Source organism: Rhagoletis zephyria, unplaced genomic scaffold (genome assembly GCF_001687245.7).
Source record: "Rhagoletis zephyria isolate East Lansing unplaced genomic scaffold, Rhagoletis_zephyria_1.1 Rzeph_scaffold_14279, whole genome shotgun sequence".
Classification (NCBI taxonomy): Eukaryota; Metazoa; Arthropoda; class Insecta; order Diptera; family Tephritidae; genus Rhagoletis; species Rhagoletis zephyria.
The window spans coordinates 7275-14538 of NW_016171348.1; positions in this window are offsets into that span (position 1 = coordinate 7275).

Below are 7264 nucleotides of genomic sequence, written 5' to 3' on the forward strand. Positions count from 1 at the left end.
TTTCTGGTACTATCGATAGTATCCTAGCTCTACCTTACTACCTTACTAATGATACCTCATAAGTCTAAATTGGTAAGATTTTGGCTGGGTTATTCAAGTTTTTCTTAAACCAGTTTTTGAAATAAAGTGAAAAAACGGCATAAAAATCTCATTTAAGCTTAAAATGTTCAGTCAACTGAGGTATTTTTTTCAAAAAATATTAAAAAAAACTGTTAAATTAATTATTATTAATAAAAAAAACTAATGTTTTAGAGGTATTTTCAAATCGCTAATCTTAATACTTTTGCGAGATATTTTGATGAAAGTTTTAAAATATAATAGATTTTATAATTCCAGTGGAAGAGAACAGTACCGCTTTGTTTGTAGGGGGAGTGATGCAGTCTACTGGACATAAGTTGACTATGATTACTCGGCCGTGCAATCATAGTAGCAGAATGCCACTAAGCGCATTTTAAAATTTTCAGGCAATAGCCTCATGCGATTATCGATTATGTTTTTTGTTGTTTGTGTGACATATTTTATTTTTATCAGTATTTTTCTTTTAATCAAAATTTGTTGAAATAAAAGTGAAAAAAAAAATATTTTGTCGTTCGGACAGAAAGTTAAAATCAGTTAGATTCGAACAAAGAGTGTTGAGCACATTTTTGTCGCGCTCTCAGTGAGACAAGGTGGGAAAGGAACGCGTAAAATTACTAACAAAAAGTGTCCGGACATGAACGGTGAATCCGCCTTTAAAAAAATATCACAAGCTTCTGTTGTCATGGCAACAATAGTTTTTTATAAAAATCAACAATATTTTTGCCCCATTTTCTAGGATGAAATTTTTTTACCCATACCAAAATTGCACCACTCTAATGCACATACATATGTACATACACATAAAAATAGAAATAAAAACAGAATTGTTAACAACAAACTTTGTTTGATTCTATGTATGTCGGTACTATGTACATAGGTATGCCCAGCTGTACTAAGCTCTCGAAGAAGCTCATGAGACCGCCAGCCGGTAAATATGAGAGAGCAAGATAATACTTACATGCATATGTATACTATATAAAAGAGCTATACGTACTTACACCTTATAAATAAGAATAATCGCGCGAGATATTAAATACACAAAGCAAAGAATTATTATAAAAATAAAATAGAACAAAATATTATAGAATTTAATAAAATATTAATTGCTTTAGTTTCTAATGAGAAAAAAGCTTCAACGATAATCGAAATGAGCGCGCACTTTTTGGTAGCCCGCCAACGATCGTCAGAATACGACAACAGAATATCAACTGACCCTACACTAACAATTCACGCCGGTAGTGGGGTGATACATGTGTACTTATCTATATAATATGTACTCATATATGTATGTACATTAGGGTGCGCATGGAATTGTCTTTTTTTTTAATTTTAAGACAACCACCTAATTTGTATCCTTTTTGTGAGAAATATTATTATTATTATTCTTTTTATTAATTTTAATTGAAATTACAAATTAATGTTTTAGCACTAGGGCTATCGGCTAGAAATAGTATTGCCTATTTTTAAAAAAATTTTAAAAATCGTTTAGAGGTCGCGACCTGTCCTTTAAGGTCGGAGAATACGGTTTTGAAGATTTTATCAGTTTTTGAATGACTATTTTTTATTAGATTTTAAAGATCGAATATGTTGTATGAGGAGGAAGAAAAGTTGCCTAACTTGGACAATTTTTATTCGATTGCAATAAATGGGGCATGAGTTTATTTAAAAATAAATTTAATTCTAGATAATACTACATATTTTGAAATTGTTAAAATTAGCGATGGTCAAAATCTAGAAAAATAAAAAAAATATATTTTTTTTTTTTCCCCCCTATGAAGACTCCCAACAATCCAGCCTACAAATCCTCTTATCACAACATTTTCGATCTTGAAAATTTAATGTAAAGTCATTCAAAAACTGATAAATCTACATAACCGTATTTTTGACCTAAAATGACAAATCGCTGCCTCTAAGGGCCGAATTCACAGTGCTTAGTTAAACCGTTGTTAACTTAACCACCAACAAGAGTTTAATTATGAATTTATATTCAGAGTCACATAGTTAACTATGGATATTCGTATCGCCTGAAAATATACAAATTCTTAAAATCAATACTTTTCTATTCAAATTTGAAATTCGTTCCACAAAAAAAAAAATTGTTTCACAAGAGTTTAACTATGGGGGCATGCTGGTTTAAACTTTTGTTAACTGAGCGGTGTAAATATGAAAATCAATAGTTAAACTCTTATCAGTGGTTAACTACGCACTGTGAATTTGGCCCTAAATAATTAAAAAAAAAATCTATAAAAATGGGCAATAATATTCCTCACAAAAAGGAAGAAAATTAGGTGGTAGGGTCTTGAAATTTCAAACAAAAATTTTTTTTCGATGGGCACCCTAATGCGCATATGTATGCACATAAGTATATATGACGTATTTTAATGCGCGCAGCAAAAAGCTCCAAGCACACGACTACTAGCCGGCTAAGCGGATTCAATTGAATGGTGACGTTTTTGGGAAAGGAGGAGGCGAGAAAAGTAAGAGCACGGCAGCAGTCGCGTGTGATTTTTTGGAAAGAACTTTTCTGACGCTGGCCAGCTGCTCAGCTCTTTTAGTAGGAGACGATTACTCGAACACTTCGATCGCACTGCTGAATGGAATTAGAATCGAATAAAATTTTACGAAAACATAAGGTAGCATTATCGGGAAGGCTGCTTCACTTATAGTTTAAAGAAAACACCATTTACTAATTTTGGACAAGTGTAAAAAAGCAGCCAAATCAATCATATGCGATCGTGCGCGGATAAAATATTCGTTTTAGCTTAACCAAATTATCTAACAGTGTTGGAAAAATTATTTGTTTTGCTATTAAAAGTGTGAATTCATAAAAACCATAAGGCGAATGAATGAATAGCAAATTCGCACTTAGCGATTAAAGGGTAAATAGTAACAGTACCCAGTAACGCCAGCGGGTAAAACCTCAGTCAGGTAAAAAAAAAACAAAAAGCAAATAAATTAGTTCAAATAAAAACGTTGCACAGGGGGCTAAGTAAATAAATACAAATGTTTTTGTAAATACTTTTGTACATACATATTAGGGTGCCCACCGAAAATGCTTTTTTTGGAAATTTCAAGATCGTACGTTTTTTTTTGCAAAATAGCGATTTTATATGCCAAATTTGAATAAATATTGATGAACTTTATAGCAACACAGTTCAAAAAATCTGAAATTCCGGTACATACACACACATAAATTCAAGGCCGTATTTAAGGCCTAACTTCGACAATTTTTATGCGATTGCAATAAATGAGCTATCAGTTTATTTAGAATAGATTTGGAAATTATCGATGGCCAAAATTAAAAAAACTATAAGAAACATATTTTTTTTTTTTGTATTTACCCTATAAAAAATCCCAACAAGCCAAGTCCGACAATAGATTATTATAAACCCTTTTTAAAGACCATATATCCTCTTCTCATATCATATTCGATCTTTGAAATCGAATCAAAAATAGTCATTCAAAAACTCATAAATCTACAAAATCGTATTTTCTGACATAAATCGACAGGTCGCGACCTCTAAATGACCCTTAAAAAATTGGAGGTAGGGTTTTGAAATTTCCAAAAAAAAAAGCATTTTCGATGGGCACCCTAATGCATATGTTTATATGTATGTATGCATATCTGATTTACATGCGCGTGTTAGTCATGCAGCCATTAGATTCACTTATGTTGCTTATTTAGAATTGATAGCACAACTTATTTAGCTACTTAGATATACTAAATACGTACCTACATACATATGTACCCGCTTATGTATATACAAACATACATACATACATATGTACATAAACCCCGCAAACATATTCTGAGCGTTCAGAATATATGAGGCCGAAAGGAGTCCTAGGTAGGTAAAAAATATGAGTTTCAAAAACAAAAAATTGTTTACTCTTATATGCATCTTTTAGGATTCATATATGATCCAAGTTATGAGCCAGCACCTTGTGCCAATATAAAAACAATAAATATTTGAAATTTATATCTAAACTTGTTTATACAGAAATTGAAAATAATTAGAATACAAAAAAATTAACAAAATTTAGCTGCAGCAGCTGCTAATGAAGAATGCATGTTGGAATGTGTACGTAAGAATGTATATATGTTATCTGAAAGGAATTTTTGCTGAATGCCTTTGCAAATATAGTGCGTTCAATAAGACTCAAAGAACAACCTAAAATAAGAGTCCGAATGTACATAGTAATTTATGAGGCCGATAAGAGCCCCAAAAAGAGTCTGAAATGATTCATATATGAGGCTAAAAATGAGCCGAATATGTGGCCAATAAGAGTCCAATATGACACATACTGAGGCTCATTTTATGTATGAATTTAAGCTCATATAAGTCGACCTTCGGAGGAAGGGAAACACCCTCATATCGGACTCTTAAATGAGCTCATTATGAGCGTAATGGCTCCGAAATAGGACTCCTTAAAGACTCATTTATGACTCCAAATGTTTGCTGGGAAGATGTTTGAGTATGTTTATACTGAAGGACATGGTAATCAGCAAAAGGCAACGTGCTTGTTAATATTAAATTTTAGAAAGCTAATTTTGAGGCGAACTTGTTTCAGAAACCAGGCCAAAATTATATTGTACGTATAGTATATTTAATTACGTTTTTTAGAGTATGTACATCTGATTGAAACATAAGTGGCGCGATTACGTAGGGTAGGTTGTCAACTTGGCGATAAGCAATTATCAATATTTTGCCATTTTGCAACAACAAACTCGAGCAAACATACAGTCACTTGGCGGTATTGATGAATTTCAGTATATCGTAGAGCAGGAGGCGACTGCAGTTTAAAATATTCTGCAGGAGTGGTTGACTATCTTTAGCCTTAGGGTAGGGCACTCATAGCTAAAAAGTGTTCAACTTTCTCCTTGGAGTCAGAATACTTGCAGCTACGGCAGAATCTGTTGAAATTGTTGCTCATTTCTATCAGAGCCCTTAGACCCATATAAGGGGATCAGTGTTGCCGCAACATGATAAAAAAAATGTACCGTAAAAAAAAACAAAAAATTGGTCAAATGTATTTTTATGTATCAAAGTATTAAGTTAGAAAGAACTTAAAAAAATTCTTATTTGGTTTCCTACAGGGATAGCATTTATTCGAAATAAAAGTCTTTCCGTATAGTAAACAAACCGTTTATCCAAATTAAACAAATTTAGTAGCAAATGAAAGAGGACTTAAATGGCTTTTTCTCTTTGTACTGTATCAAAATTCGTACTACGCGTATCTTCCAAAAATTTGCGCAAACACGTATCACTTTTGAGGTAAATGGATCAAAACGGCAACACTGAAGGGGATTTTAGAATTTATCAGAAACTCTCTCCTTCAGTCCTCAACAAGTTGCGGCCTAACCGAGAAAGAGAAGTGCACCTGAAGTCCCGTCTGACTATCCGAAAAAATGTTCAGCTGCTTTCTCGCAAACATTTGGCAACCACTTGCGTTGCGAAAGGATAGCTTCAGATTGAGTTGCTCAATGAAAATCTCTGCACCTACTCCGAATTCTGGCAACTATCTTTCACCTCACAACAAAAGTCATTAGTAAGACAAATATCAATTAGGCAAAGGAAAGATCTGCTAAAGGGGAAGTCTGTTTCCTATTCTCCTTTTAGCAATAAGTTTTTTTTTTTCAATTAAATTAAATTTAAAAAAATATTTTTTTTTCTTTTATAAAACCATTAAAACTAACAAAAAGAAGAGAATTTAATAAAGCAAAATTATTAAAGTAAATTAAATGAAAGTAAAGCAAAAATAAATGAAAATATTTTCAAACACTTAATGAAACTAATGCTGATTTCGTTTCTACCGAAAAATGCAACCTTCTCTTTGCCCTCTACGCACAAACACTAAGCCGATGAGAAGGCAACATTTTTTTTAGAAACGAAATCGCCATAAGAAAAATGTATTTTTTTTTTTTTTTTTTGAAACAATAGAATCTAAGAAGAAAGTTTTCATTAGAAAAAGGAAAAAATAAAATCAAAAAGAAGAGAATGGCACGTAAAATTTAAATGAAATTGCAAAAAAAAAATACTTTTATTTTCAAAACAAAATCTGAAAACTAAAATGAAATGATATGAAAACGAAAAAAAATATAAAATACAATCCTTAAAATTTAATTAAAAATAATATTTTTTTCTTTTTAGAACATAAAGAAAATTAAATGTAATGTATTTAATTGAAAAATAGAACAAATTATAAAATGTTTTTTTCTTTTTGAAACAATAAATTCTTACAAAAAAATGAAATAATATAAGTTTCTAAAGATTTAATTAAATAAAAAAAATATATACATGTGGGATTCGACTGACGGACAACTCCAAAGACAAACGGACCTAAATGCCATTAAGAAATAGACGAAACTAGACAACGGACATTTTTGTACAAAGCGTCACTCCTTCGCTAGCACACGACTGAGAACGACGCACCGACCAAAACCGCGGGCTTCAACCCTAAAATGTAATAGTTTTAATGCAAAGTGAATGTTAAAATAAATTGTGCACTGTGTTTATTAATTAAAGACTGGACTTTTATTTCAAGCGGAACGCACACCCCTCGTGCCATCCCACNACTCGTGCCATCCCACATACATATGTATTTTGATTTCTAAACCAATGAATTCTGATAATTAAAAAAGGGTAATAAATAAAATAAGACAAGTGATTTAAAAACAACTTTTTTAAAGACACGCTTTTTTTGGTGCAGTTATTTCTTTCCATTTAAGTAATATAGGTTCTTAATATGAAACAAATCGTACGATAAATACGGGTTTTACAAATATCTAGGCTCCTGGGCCACCTATGAATAAATAAATACAAACGGGTGTTTTAAATATCTCAACACCAGCGTCACGTAGCGGATGAATTCGTCTTGCATATTGCATTGTCGTCGGGTTCTGAGCAAATTTTTAAGTTTGAAGTCTCTAGCTCATCCGGAAGTTGGTTAAAAATTGATCGCAAGATTTGATAATAAAAATAAAGTAAGATAAAAATAACACTATCGTACCCGCCTATAAATTGCGTATGCTCAACAAAATCTTTATCAAAAACCAAAAGGTTAAGAATATTGATAAAAATAAGTTTGCAAACTACTCATCGACGGAAGTCTCGTTGACTCATTTACTTCGATTTTCTTTTTAGAACTACTATATAAATTGGTTCAGCTAAATGCGTTTAATGTA